This window comes from Podarcis vaucheri (genome assembly GCF_965113315.1).
Source record: "Podarcis vaucheri genome assembly, chromosome: 8".
Lineage (NCBI taxonomy): Eukaryota > Metazoa > Chordata > Lepidosauria > Squamata > Lacertidae > Podarcis > Podarcis vaucheri.
The window spans coordinates 82,212,117-82,227,436 of NC_138766.1; the positions used below are offsets into that span (position 1 = coordinate 82,212,117).

The following is a 15,320-nucleotide window of genomic DNA, read 5'->3' on the forward strand; positions in this document are numbered from 1 at the left end:
CCTTCTTTATGGTCCAGCTCTCACTTCCATATTCAAGGTAGATGGGTGCAAAGCACGTAGAAGAGTTTGGATTTGATATCCCGCTTTATCACTACCCGAAGGAGTCTCAAAGTGGCTAACATTCTCCTTTCCCTTCCTCCCCCACAACAAACACTCTATGAGGTGAGTGGAGCTGAGAGACTTCAGAGAAGTGTGACTAGCCCAAGGTCACCCAGCAGCTGCATGTGGAGGAGCGGAGACGCGAACCCAGTTCACCAGATTACGAGTCCACCGCTCTTCACCACTACACCACACTGGCTCTCTCTCGTAGTAGGGCTGGTGGCCTGGGGAATGTACAGTATACCAAAGGCCAGTTGGAGAGGACCGGAGAGATATATTTGCCCCCTTGGGCCTAATATTCCCCACCCTGATGTAGGTTAATTACCTCCTGGAACAAGAAGACCTGCAGTAACGCTGCATGATTCCAGGCAAGCAGACGCTTTTCCCAACCCGGCAACCTGAAATATGTATTTCTTTTTCCAAGTAGAGAAGGAGCCTGGGGCGAAGTACATCTTCTGCCACTGAGCAAATGCCAGTTACACTATGATTTAGTTCTTGGCGCCAGAAAATAGGACAACTCCTATGCAGTTCATGTTCTTAGCCAGGATAGATGAAAGTCTCTGCTGAGCTAGAGCTGGCACATCACAAGATACGCCACCCCCATGTATGCATGTGGGGAGGGGTATATAAATGATGTGAGCCTGGGAGAAAAGACAGGATGGACATTTTAACATAAATAAATATTTTTAAAACTCCATACTAGAGGACTTTGAAGAAGTTTGGGATGCAAATTGGCCTCCCGTAAAGTGAGTGGTATTCAACTATGTTTGGCTCAATGGACCTAGCTTAATCATGACCCTTAATTTCAATGGCACCCACCTGAGAGGTGCTGGAAGTGAGTTCCGGTGAGTTCCAGCTGAAAAAAAGCCCTGGTTAAATGAGGAGGGGCAAGAACCATGTACAGTCGTACCTTGGTTCTTGAACAGCTTGGCTCCCAAACAAATCAGTCCGAAAACCTGAAAGTAAGCGTTTTGGTTTTCAAACGTTTTTTGGAAGCTGGACATCTGACGCAGCTTCCACTTGAGTGCAAGAAGCTCCTGCAGCCAATCAGAAGCCGCACCTTCGTTTTCAAATGTTTCGGGAATCAAACGGACTCCCGGAACAAATTAAGTTTGAGAACCAAGGTACCACTGTATGCCACTTAGAGCTCATTGGAGGGAAAAGTGGGATATAAATGTAATAATAATAATAATAATAATAATAATAATAATAATAATAATATACCCTTACATGTACAGTGGTACCTCAGGTTACATACGCTTCAGGTTACAGACTCTGCTAACCCAGAAATAGTACCTCGGGTTAAGAACTTTGCTTCAGGATGAGAACAGAAATTGTGCAGCAGCGGCGCAGCAGCAGTGGGAGGCCCCATTAGCTAAAGTGGTGCTTCAGGTTAAGAACAGACTTCCAGAATGAATTAAGTTCTTAATCCGAGGTACCACTGTACCATTATACCAATGGATAAGAGGATTGTGTATTGTGGAGATGCCGTTTTTGGAAGCACCCCTTCATCAAATGTAAAACGCAGTGACAACCTATCAGGGAGCCAATCCCAACAGCAAGGATGTCAGCACGACAATCACATTGCAGTTACATATTTGTCACTTTGACACTTTTTTTTTTAAGTGCATGCTTAAAACATCTTAGATGTCGCCTTCAGATTAAAATAATAATAATAACAATGCAAACGTGTGAAGTTTGCCCACATGTTTTGAGATGAAAGAGCGGCCGTCGTCTGCGTTAGCTTCCTGTAAAGGGAAGGAAAGATCTTCTTCAAACCAATTTGCCTCGTACAGCCCACCCCCGAACTCAGAGTTATTAGATCAAAGGAGTAAACAACAACATGAGTCAGAGGCGACATGCGCAAGCGATTTTGGAGAGTTCACCGCACCTATCCCCCAGGGCAGCTTCTTCGCCTCCTCTTTCGTTTGCCCTTTTCACTCCTCCGCTCTTAATGTCACCATCCATCCCCTAGAAAGACACTTCTGAGCCCATTACCCAGAAGGGAATGTGAGCGATTGCAGAACACCTTTCTCTTGCCAAGCGGAAGCTAGCCTGGAATCTTCTAGGGATGGGGCCTTTGATCGTCAACGAATTCTCCCTCCATACCTGGTCTTTGATTTTAGGAAGAAACTGGTTTTCTGACTGTGGTGGATGAGCCCGCAAGGATGCAAGGCTGGTGACATTGAGGAGGTCAGGCGGTCTGCAGTTTAGGCAGATAAAGGCACATCCATCCACTCATTCAGAGCAGGAACGCTCCCAGAAGCCTCACAAGGTAAGAGGCAAGGAGGCAACCGTAGGCAAGATTCTGTCTGCATATAACACCTGTGCTCAGAGATCTGCACTGGTTGCCAATTTGCCATCACATTCAAGGTGTTGCTACTATAAAGCCCCTAACAACTTGGGACCAATTTACCTGAGAGATCACCTTACCTACCCTTTTAGATATTGTTATAGTTTTTTGGGGGGACCCCCATAAGCATAGCCAGGGGGTGCAATGGGGCAGCTGCCCCCCTAAATCAGGTAAGTAAATAAAAATAACTGACAAGTTGCATTGCCTGCACACATACACCCTGTAAAATAAATTCTGGAAGGCTGATGGGGCCCCCTAAACCCTAGAAAATAATAAATGATAGGATTCTGATTATTTGGGATGTGAAGGGAGAAACACAAGTTGCAGAGGAATTCCTGAGCTAGCCTATGCAAAACGACCTGGCCAAGCTAGGGCTATTAAGAAACAATATAGGGTCATTGAGAGCCACTGGCAATGCAAGAGAACTGTTGTTCCCTTGGAAGGTTGCCAGGGTAACTGGGTGTGAGGTGACAGGAGAAGAGAGGTTTTTTAGCAAAGTGTTCTGGTAGGAAGAATCAGGAAGAGAAAAGGCTGGGATCCATCTTGGGCAGGCTGGCTGCAGGCTGGCTGAACTGCTGTGGGGAAGAAGCCCCTCTTGAAATGACCATGCTGTAAGATCCATGCAGACTGAATGTGTAAATAGGTGAATAAACCATACTTCTTAAAGCTACAACAGTCTCTTCACTGTTTCAATTTTCCACAGACCCTGGATGAACACCTGGAACCCTGTGGACTCTTGCCACTGCTCGGCAGAGAGAGAAGGAAGCACCCAACTTTTGTAACAACATAATGTGGATTATGGGACGCAGGTGGTGCTGTGGTGTAAACCACAAAGCCAAGGCTTGCCGATTGGAAGGTCAACGGTTCAAATCCCCTCAACAGGGTGAGCTCCCGTTGCTCGGTCCCAGCTCCTGCCCACCTAGCAGTTCTAAAGCACGTCAAAAAGTGCAAGGAGATAAATAGGTACCGCTCCGGCGGGAAGGTAAACGGCGTTTCCGTGTGCAGCTCTGGTTCGCCAGAAGCAGCTTAGTCATGCTGGCCACATGACCCGGAAGCTGTCTGTGGACAAACGCCGGCTCCCTTGGCCTATAGAGCGAGATGAGCACGCAACCCCAGAGTTGTCTGCAACTGGACCTTTATATAATGTGGATTATATTCTGTTAAATCCCTGCCCACCATTGGCCATCGCTGGCTATTTTTACAACGCCATTGAATTGGTCGGTGCAGACCTCTCTGCTGTTAGTTATGCTTCCATCACTTGGAAGCTAAACTACTGTAAAGTCTATAATGTTGGCAGATGCTAAATGTTGAAGTCCATCTTTGGATGGGGCCGGTTCACCAGGAACTCATCAGTCATCAATGCTCTGCTTACTGCATAGACTCTCTATGGCCCTTGGGTCTCAGTTTGAAGTACTGCTACTGGTTTCATTAACTACATTGCTTGAGCCTCCACAGTGTTCCACCACACCTAGTAAAATTGACCAGGTACACTCTGTTAAGTATACATGCCTGCAACAGGTCTGGATGACAAGAGTGCCTCGAGAGATTGTCTCAGTTGCTTCTCCTAGACTTCAAAATACTCTTCCCCTGGAGAGGTGCCAGATCTGGGGAGGTGCCTGAGTATCTTCCAGAAGTTGTGTAAGATTGAAAGTGGGTTTTGATGGCCAGGAGTAGGGAGAAAGAAGGTGGAATAATCAGCATATCATCTCCCTCCCTGAGTTATTGATGTGGGTTATATGGCAATTCAAGGGAGGGAGGGAAGGATGGGTGTGTTACTCTGTCTTGGGGAGCTGTGAATTCATGAACTCGTGGGTAAGGATGTCACTCTTTCAGTCTCAGTTTCCCTTAAGTAAAATGGGAATACTAATTATCTGCCCCCACATATTGTTGCAGAGACAAATTAGATGAAAATGGTAGCATGCTCTGCAGTCATAAGTCCTGTATAAAGAATTAATAATAGCTCATTTGTCTTCACTGAAGCAGAATTAAATATATGTTTCAAACTATCCCTGACAGATGTTAATCCAACCTGCTATTTAAAAGCTTTAGAAGATGGGAACATCACAAACCCCATCTGCTTATACTTGCATTCTTGTGGCTGGAAAGTTGTCTGTGCCATTTAAAAATTGGCCTTGTGAGGCTCTTACCTGAAAGAACAAATTGAGCCCAATCACCTTCATAAAGCAAACCTTTGAGTTTCTGGAAGTAGCTGTTGCATTAATTCCTCTATAGAGATGATGGGAAGTTTCTCAAAGGTGGAGTCCCAAAGCAAATGCTTACACAAAAGAGACAGCAGAGATAGTCCTGAGAAAATGTATACTGATGGTGCCATGGAAAAAAAATATTTTCCTTATGATGCATGACTAAAGAGCAGGTATAATGCTGTGACTAAGGGACCAAAAGATTTCAGCCGGTACCTGTGCATAGCCTTGTCCTCCATAAATCTATCTAATTCTCTTTAAAAGCCATCCCAGTTGAAGGCCGTCACTGATCTAGACTGTGCACACTGCACATTCAAAGCCCATTTCCTCATGATCCAAAGAATTATGGGAACTGTAGTTTACCCCCAACAGAGCTACAGTTTAAATTACAGTTTCCAGGAGTCTTTGGAGCATGGGGAAATGGGCTTCAAATGTATGATGCGTGCATGGGCCCAATTCAAGGTGCTGGTCTTGACCCAGAAAACCTTAAATGGCTCAGGAACCGACTTGGACTCTGCATTCAACAACTGTGGCTCTTCTTCATGTGCTTTCTGCAGGAGAGGTCCGGAGGGTGGCAATATGAGAACAGGCCTTTTCTGCAGTGGCTCCCCGTCTGTGGAATGTTCTCCCCAGGGAGGTTTCTCTGGCTCCTTCATTATACAGTCATACCTCGGGTTACAGACGCCTCGGGTTGCACGATTTCAGGTTGCGCACCATGCCGAACTTGGAAGTACCGGAAAGGGTTACTTCCGGGTTTCAGCGCTTGTGCATGCGCAGAAGCGCTAAATCACACTTTGCACATGCACAGAAGCACCAAATCGCGACCCGTGTGTGCGCAGACGCCCGCTGCGGGTTGCGGACATGCTTCCCGCACGGATCACGTTTGCAACCTGAGCATCCACTGCATATCTATAGGCGCAAGACAAAACCATTCCTCTTCAACCAGGCCTTTGGCTGATTAATATTCTACAGTGTTTTATATGCATTTGTGGGGAGAGAGAGAGAGAGAGAGAGAGAGAGAGAGAGAGAGAGAGAGAGTGTGTGTGTTATTGTTCCACTGTTTCTCTTTTAACTACCGATATCTATCTGTCCTTTTATCTCATGTTTTTATCTTGTGAACTGCCCTGAGATCTTTTGACGAATATTATTATTATTATTATTATTATTATTATTATTATTATTAGGTCCCCATCTCATTTAATCCTTACAACAACCCTGTGAATTAGGCCAAGCTAAGAAGGACCAAGTTTCTTGCAAACTCTTGGCAATCAAATCTAAGTGTGAATGTGTTTGTCTGTGTGTGTGTGTGTGTGTGTGTGTGTGTGTGTGTGTGTGTGTGTTTATCTTTCTCCTTAAGAAAGCCTCTTGAGATTACACAGCAGTTCCAAACACCTGATTTTTCCTAATAAGTAACAGCTGCTAAAGCCATCAAGCAGCTTAAAGAGCTGTCAAGGAAGGCACTCTCCCTGGGAAGACAGTTGTTTTCTTCTGTCAAGTGCTCCACCAAGAGATGTTTTGTTTGCTCAGAAGGGAGAGGAGGTGGCATTGAAGGATGTCAAGTATTACAATAACCCTTTTTATATTTTAAGAAAAACCCTCTTGCATCTCTCGACTGCCTATCATCATGGATCAAGAATTTAGAAAGTGGCAAATTCCAGGAGCCCTGGCATACATATTTTTTTGCAGAATGAGATGCTAATAGAGAGGTGGTAGAATTTGGAAAGTCACCTGTCAAAGTCACCTGTTCCCTCCCAAGCAGTGATCCCAACCTGGGATCAGCACAGAATCCACAGATGCTACATCACAGTCCCCTAGCAGCACTTCCACACCCAAGAAACAGACTGTCAGGAGCAGGGCAGGATTTAGGTTTGATGAGGCCCTAAGCCATGGGTAGACAAACTAAGGCCCGGGGGCCGGATCTGGTCCAATCGCCTTCTAAATCCGGCCCACGGACGTTCCAGGAATCAGTGTGTTTTTAAATGAGTAGAATGTGTGCTTTTATTTAAAATGCATCTCTGGGTTATTTGTGAGGCCTGCCTGGTGTTTTCACATGAGTAGAATGTGTGCTTTTATTTAAAATGCATCTCTGGGATATTTGTGGGGCATAGGAATTTGTTCTTTTTTTTTTCTTCAAAATATAGTCCAGCCCCCCACAAGGTCTGAGGGACAGTGGACCGGCCCCCTGCTGAAAAAGTTTGCTGACCTCTACCCTAAGCTATTGAATAATAATAATAATAATAATAATAATAATAATAATAATAATTTATTATTTCTACCCCACCCATCTGGCTGGACCCCCCCAGCCACTCTGGGCGGCTTCCATAGAAACCCAAAATACAGTAAAATATCACACGTTAAAAACTTCCCTAAACAGGGCTGCCTTAAGATGTCTTCTGAATGTCAGGTAGTTGTTTATATCTTTGACATCTGATGAGAGGGCGTTCCACAGGGCGGGTGCCACTACCAAGAAGGCCCTCTGTCTGGTTCCCTGTAGCTTTGCTTCTCACAGGGAGGGAACCGCCAGAAGGCCCTCCACGCGGGACCTCAGTGTCTGGGCAGAATGATGGGGGTGGAGACGCTGCTTCAGGTATACTGGGCCGAGGCCATTTAGGGCTTTAAAGGTCAGCACCAACACTTTGAATTGTGCTCGGAAACGTACTGGGAGCCAATGTAGGTCTTTCAAGGCTGGTGTTATATGGTCTCGGCGGCCGCCCCCAATCACCAGTCTAGCTGCCGCATTCTGGATTAGTTGTACTGAAGGTAAGGGGGCCCTTTATATATCCAGCTGTCCTTTGTCATCAACAAATTGTCGCTGTTTTTTGTGTTGAATATATGCTATGTGGTAATTTATGGACCTAATAGGTGTCTAAAACCATTTGCCGATGTTGCCATGCAACCAGTCCCTGCAGAATGTAGGCACCCTATATATAGAAATGAGCAAACCAGTGATATTTTAGGGAGCAGGCTAGCAGGCGAGCCCATGACTTACATCACAGGAGCCTACACAACACAAAACACTGTTTCTGTGTGTAGGTTTTTATTTTATTAGTTTTTTATCTTATATTTCGGAAATGTACATCTAGTTTTTTTTCCTTTAATTTTTTTTGGGGGGGACCAAGACAGTGGGGCCCCAAGCTATAGCTTGTTTAGCTTATATGTAAATCTGGCACTGCACCCTCCCATCAGATGTCAAGGAAATAAACAACTATCTAACTTTTAGAAGACATCTGAAGGCAGGGAAGTTTTTAATCTTCTGATGTTTTAATGTATTTTTTATATTTTGTTGGAAGCCACCCAGAGTGGCTGGGGAAACCCAGCCAGAAGGGCGGGGTGTGAATAAATTATTATTATTATTATGCGTGCAAGAACTGAAGGTCTCCACCTTCCCACAACTGCCTAAGTCCCTTCCTCTCCAGGGTTTCTTCCAAGAAATCAGAGACTGCAACTGTATGCAACCGATCTCTCCTCTGCTCTTTTCAGCTCTCTGCCTGTTCTGGGAGACCAGGAGGGAAGAAGCTGGTTGCAATAGGACGACTCACTGGACTCTTCAGCAGCAGGCTTCATCTCTGTCTCTGTCTCCTAATCCCCCTCCCCTCCAGCCTCTGTGTTAAATAATGGGTAGACATAGCAGACGATGCAGCGATTTCTCCAAAGCAGCTCTTTATTTTTAAACTGGAATAGAACTGAACAGCAAACAGCTCAGCCGCCCTGCTTTTATTGGCAGCCGGCTGTCAACATTGTAGCAACAACAACCCAGGGTTTCCCGCCTAAAGTAACTGATGTGGACCTGAGTAAAAACTATATACAGTGGTACCTCGGGTTACATACGCTTCAGGTTACATTCGCTTCAGGTTACAGACTTCTCTAACCCAGAAATAGTACCTCGGGTTAAGAACTTTGCTTCAGGGTGAGAACAGAAATTGTGCTCCAGTGGTGCAGTGGCAGCGGGAGGCGCCATTAGCTAAAGTGGTGCTTCAGGTTAAGAACAGTTTCAGGTTAAGAACGGACCTCCGGAACGAATTAAGTACTTAACCCGAGGTACCACTGTACATGATACTCCTGGTGGCCAGGGTGAGAACTTCAATACATAATACTCTGAATCAGGACTGCTCTCTGTCCCAGCCTCTTCCTGCTCACTAAGCCCTGTTGCGTCCTCCAGACCCTCCAAGTGTCCCTATTTTCCAGGGACACCCCTGATTTAGAGAAGCCGTCCCGGTTTCTGCTTTGATCCCAGAATGTCCCACTTTTCCTTAGGATGTCCCTATTTTCACTGGAGAAACATTGGAGGGTATAGACTTTTCCGACCCCCGAGCCATCTGAAGGCAATCCTGTATAGGGAAGATTTTTTTTTTAATGCTTAATGTTTTATTATGTTTTTATATATGTTGAAAGCTGCCCAGAGTGGCTGGGGCAACCCGGTAAGATGTGTGGGGTGTAAATAGTAAAATTATCATTATGGAATCGGACATCTCTATTTTCATCGGAGAAATGTTGGAGGGAATGCTCTTCAGCTTTTGACGCCTCCTCCTCCCAGTCTTCTCCCTCTGACCACTCATCGCCATCCAACCAGCAATCCTTGGGCTCTGAGCCTTCTTCCACATTTCTGCAGATTTTGCAGAATTAAAACCTGCAGATTTTGCATTAAAATTCAGCAGCAATTCAATGCAAATTTCTTTGCTGTTTTGACAAATGTGCACATTTTCGCAAGCATTCCCCCCTCCCAGCATAATGTATTTTTTGTAAATTATTTTCACTAACATACGCATTTTGGGACATTTCCCTGTACTATGAACATTCATATGCACATCACATGGTTGGAGCACTGCATTGCAAAATCTGGAGAAGTGTCAATGTGGAAGAATAGTGTTTAAGTTTGCATATCAGTTCAAGAAGTGCAATTAGGCAGTTTCTCATTAAAATGCAAACAGAACTCCAGTCCCGGGGAAGTTCACTGAGACCTCTCTGTTTGGCGGTAAACTACAATTCCCATCATTCTTGGGGGGGGGAATAATGTGCTTTAAAGGTATGTGTATCAATAGCCTTTATCTGTGTTTTGAATGGCCACAAAACATGTTAGCACCAGAGGATTTCTTAATCTGCCCTCTCAATTTTTTATTCTATTTCTGGTTAAGGGATGTGCTGCAATATTTTGCTGCTGTGTGGGGCGGGGGAGGGTTTTATCTATATTGTGTTGCCCTTTTTTAAAACAAAAAAGTGTTATAATTCAATGTATTAGCAGATCTATTTTTCGCCCTCCGTGATAAGGAAACCCATTGTTTTGCACTATAAGACTCAGGTGCATAAAGACCATAGACCAGACTGCGATACTAAGCACATTTACTAGAAATGTAGAGGGACTTATTTCCAAGTAAACGTGCTACCGATAGCCCTGCATATGGAGTAATAAAGCAAAGAAAGGCGTTTCTTATTAGAAAGCAGGGTGGGAATAAAGCATGTGAGTAAACATTTTATTACACAGCCACAAGATGGTTCTGGAAGTGGGTTGTCTGAACTGGCACCATAAAACACTAATCGCTAATCAAGGTGTTAATCTATTAAACACAAAAATAGTCATTATTCAATCTCGGCGCAGATCAATCATTTTGAAAGAGATCTCTTCATTACTTAGTTGCCAAATCCTAATCACTTGTGCACGAGAGAACTAGGAATTTGAATTGCCACTTAATGATGGCTTTGGAAGTAATACATTAAACGTCTGTGTTTAATAACTGCTAGAGCGATGAAGCCATTAATTAGCCATAGGTGCATATTAGTCAGAGAGCTTCTCAATCCCATTGCACCTCCCTTACAGTCTGAAATGTTGTTGTTTTTCCTTAGTGCTTTACTGTCACTCTCACCTAGGGTTTAGCCATCTTTTATGAATGAAAGTGGTAGGCAGCTGGAGTGTGGTCACAAACAACAACAAGAAAACAAAGATCAGACCAAAGACCAATGGCCAGATCAAAGAGCAACAGCAACAACCAGGCAGATGAAACCTAGGGAACTGTTATGTACTAAGTTGAATAGGATCCAAAATGCAGCAGTCTGATTGGTCCTAGAACAATGCAGCAGTATGATTGGTCTGCAGGAGCCACCCAATCCAGCTCCAGGTGGAAGTGAATCCACAACCTGATTGGCCTACAGGAGAATCCCGGAATTAGCCAATCACGTGCAGCCCATTGTGTAAATAATGTATATAAAGCAGATATTGTGGGGGAACTTCCATTCCTCCTCACCACTATGAGCTGAATAAAGAGCATGAAATCCACTCTCGACTCCGTGTATATTTCAGGAACCCTTAAGCAAGGTGTCAGATCTGGGCTGGGGGCAGCAGTCCAAGCTGAGCCAGGAGCCAAGAACCCGGATCCAAAGAGCCCATATGACATAACAGGAGGCCAAACCGAGGAGTAAATCTGAAGATAAAATTTAAAAATAATAATAACAAGGACACAGGAAGATGCCTCATCACAGGGATACCTTGTTGCTTGAGGAAGTACCAGCTTGAAGAGGAAGCCCTATTGTTTGACTTCCTCTCCAGGAATGTCTATTGGCCATCCTGGGGAGGCAGAGTCAAAGTAGATCCCAGAGAAGCTGCCCCCTACAATTTGGATACTCGGAGATCTACTGCTGCCTCTCTGCATGTGGAGATTCCATTTAGCCGTAATGGCTAACCGCCATTGATAGACCCATCCTTCATCCATTGATCTGATTCTTTTTTTAAAGAGAGTGGTCACTACCAGGTCTTGCAGCACTCAATTCCAGAAGTTAATTACTTGTTGTTGGAAAAAGTAATTCTTTAAGACTTAGGGAGGCCATGTGTCCTGCTGTTAGGGATGAAAGGAATTGCCTCTTCACGCTCGCTCACTTTCTCATTTTGCCATTCTTGGGTATAGTTCGCATTTCTGCAGTATTTCATTTTTTCAAATAACAGCATGGAAATTCTTCAGCATTTTAGGGCAAATTTCTCCTGAGAAACACATTTCTGCATGCAGTTTTGACCAGTGCTATTTTTCTAGGGCAAGAGTGCCAGAATTCACAATGAATGCCTCCATTGTTCTATTATGGTGGTAATGGCACTCACCTGAGAGGCGCCGGAACTGCGTTCCAGGGAGTTCCAGCTCAAAAAAAGTCATAGTTTTGACTCATATGCACATTTTCACAAACAATTTCTCCTAATATAATGTGTCTTCATTAATATTTCATTTTCATGCATCTTTTAACCTATTATCTGCAAAAAAAAAAAATAATTGGAGAATTACATTGAAGAATTCAGATTAATATGGATTATGAAGGATGACTGCGTCCATTGTCATTGTTTCAGAAAGTGTGGATCTGATGGATTCAGCTCTAAATGCAAACTAAATCAGATATCTTCCCCTGTGCCTAATGGCTATCCACCCCAAAGTCCCTAAAGATAAATAATCCTAAAATGTAGAAGGATGGGACATGAAGTTGGCCTTCAACATTTAGCACCCAAATGGCAGACCAGTCAGCTGGGTCTTTCCCGGTATGTTGAGATGTCTTCTCCCTCTTCTTCTTCTTCTTTGTCTGCTATCACTCATAGCTGAGTAAGACTGTCTTCCATGAACATGGTTTTAACCGTGAGTCCATAAGTGACTGTGCAGGCCAATTCTGGATCCACACATCCTTCCACAGTGGGGACATAGATTTCCAGGTGGGATTTGATCATGGTGAGGGTTTGCCAAGAGTGCCTTCCTCTTAGCACGTTTCTCCCTTGCGTCCTGAGTTCGAGCGTCTTCAAAACCCATGACACCTTTGGTCAAGGCTGTTCTCCAGCTGGAGCGCTCACAGGCCAATGTTTCCCAGTTGTCAGTGTTTATACTACATTTCTTTAGATTTGCCTTGAGAGAATCTTTAAACCTCTTTTGTCAACCACCAGCATTACGCTTTCTAAGTTCAGAGTAGAGTAGTTGCTTTGGAAGACGATCATCAGGCATCCGCACAACATGACCAGTCCAACGAAGCTGATGTTGAAGAATCATTGCTTTGACACTGGTGATCTTTGCTTCTTCCACTATGCTGAGATGTCTTGGGTGGGGGTGCAGTGCTAATCCTACTCAGAGCAAACACACTGGAATTAATGCCATGACTAAAGTGTGCATGCACACGAAAGCATATACCCAGAACTTAGTTGGTCTCTAAGGTGCTACTGGACAATTTTTAAAAAAAAAAATATTTCGACTGTGTCAGACCAACACGGCTACCTACCTGAATTTAGATCCTTTAATTTCAGGGAGTCTAAAACATGGGTAGGCAAACTAAGGCCTTCTAAATCCAGCTCGCAGACGGTCCGGGAATCAGTGTGTTTTTACATGAGTAGAATGTGGCCTTTTATTTAAAATGAATCTCTGGGTTATTTGAGGGGCATAGGAATTCCTTCTTTTTTTTCTCTCTTCAAAATATAGTCTGGCCCCCCACAAGGTTTGAGGGACCGTGGACCGGCCCTCTGTTGAAAAAGTTTGCTGACCCCTGCTCTAAAACTTAGCTGAATAGAGCTCATTTCAGCTATCTGCCAATCTCCCATTCCCACCACCCTTCTGAGTAATACCCCTCCCCACCTGCTCACTATATAGAAGGGTCTGGCAACTTCTGTTTCAGTGTATCTGAAGAAGTGTGCATGCACACGAAAGCTCATACCAAGAACTAACTTAGTTGGTCTTTAAGGTGCTACTGGAAGGATTTTTTTTATTTTGACTATGGCAGACCAACACGGCTACCTATCAGTAACAAGAACAAAACAAGACAGTGATCCTCACCTCACCCATTCAATTTTTCCAATATGCCAATTTTTTGCAAATTTGTGCGCAGTGTGTGGTGCTTCCTCTTTTTCCATGTCAATTTATTTGTGGCTGTCCTGTGTTGACTCTCCTGAACTTAACCCCATTTGGCTCCACTGGTTGACCCCAAGTTTTCGTCTCCTGGGAGAAGGGGAATCACAGAGAAAATCTTTCAAATATTGGCCAAGAGAAAATTACTACAGGAGCATGTAATAATAATTTTGAAAGCTGCCTTGTGCTGATGACAGGTTAATACTAATCAAATTCCCGTGGGGTTAATCTATTACAAATTACCGGGCCTTTTCAAAGAGAGGTTTAACCCTGCACTCAGCCGTGTTAGGCTCCATAAAAGTTCATCAACCCCAGACAAAAGAAACAAGAAAATCATCCCCCCCCCCACTGTTAGGCTTCTCACTTCCACTGAAGTGTTGCAGGAGCAAAAGTCTTTCAAGCCAGTGAAGTCAAATAAATAAGTTTAGAATTATATCAGGGGGGCAAGCAGTATTAAGCAAGTGCTGGCACCACACAGATTCCATTGATGAATTTCATTTATTATTTCATTTATAAACTTCGGCCTTCCTCCAAGGATATCAAGGCAACATGCATAGCTCCTTCCCTCCATATTATTCTCACAACAAGCCTCTGAGGTAGGCTAAGCTGAGCTGGCTCAATATCATCCAGCGAGAAGAAGAAGAGTTTCGATTTGATATCCGCTTTCTCACTACCCTAAGGAGTTTTGTCGCAGTGGGTTAAACCACAGAGCCTAGGACTTGCCAATCAGAAGGTCGGTGGTTCGAATCCCCATGATGGAGTGAGCTCCCGTTGCTCTGTCCCTGCTCCTGCCCACCTTCAAAAGCACAAAGTGCAAGTAGATAAATAGGTACCACTCCCGCGGGAAGGTAAATGGTGTTTCCGTGCGCTGCTCTGGTTCGCCAGAAGCGGCTTAGTCATGCTGGCCACATGACCCGGAAGCTGTATGCCGGCTCCCTTGGCCATTAAAGAGAGATGAGCGCCGCAACCCCAGAGTCGCGGACGATCCCTAATGGTCAGGGATCCCTTTACTTTTTAATGAGCCCCAAAGCTGCTAACAATCTCCTTTCCCTTCCACCCCCACCCCCCACAACAAACACTCTGTGAGGTGTGTGGAGCTGAGAGACTTCAAAGAAACGTGACTAGCCCAAGATCACCCAGCAGCTGCATGTGGGGGAGCGGGGAAGTGAACCCGGTTCACCAGATTACGAGTCCACCGCTCTTAACCACTACACCACACTGGCTCTTCATGGCTGAGTGGGGATTTTAACACCGGTCTCCCAGGCCCTAGGCTGACACCTTAACCAAAGAAGAAGAAGAAGAAGAAGAGGAGGAGGAGGAGGAGGAGGAGGAGGAGTTTGGATTTGATATCCTGCTTTATGACTACCCAAAGGAATCTCAAAGCAGCTAACATTCTTTCTCCTTTCCCTTCCTCACCCACAACAAACACTGTGTGAGGTGAGTGGAGCTGAGAGACTTCAGAGAAGTGTGACTAGCCCAAGGTCACCCAGTAGCTGCATGTGGAGGAGCGGGGAAGCAAACCCGGTTCACCAGATTACGAGACTACCGCTCTTAACCACTACACCACACTGGCTCTCCACAGCCACACCAAATATTTAAAGCAGTTAAAGGGCATGGATTACCCTAAAGATTTCTGGGAACTGTAGTGCATCTCCCACCGTGCTACAGTTCCCAGCACCCTTGAGAAAATGTAGTTCCCAGGATTCTTTGGGAGAAGCCGGGTGCATTAAATCTGTGGTGTGAATATGACCTGGCTCTCTAATGGTGACTTGGGGGATACTTCCATTTGTCTGTCCTGAATCTGCTGCCAATCCCAGT

At 44.7% G+C, this 15,320-nt stretch overlaps 1 long non-coding RNA gene across 1 annotated transcript; it reads left to right on the top strand.

The window, feature by feature from the left end:
* Nucleotides 1-3,156: 3,156 nt before the first annotated feature.
* Nucleotides 3,157-10,921, top strand: LOC309539693. Its single transcript, XR_014222959.1, has 2 exons — nt 3,157-3,335; nt 8,134-10,921. It is a non-coding gene; the product is annotated as an uncharacterized lncRNA (long non-coding RNA).
* Nucleotides 10,922-15,320: the final 4,399 nt, after the last annotated feature.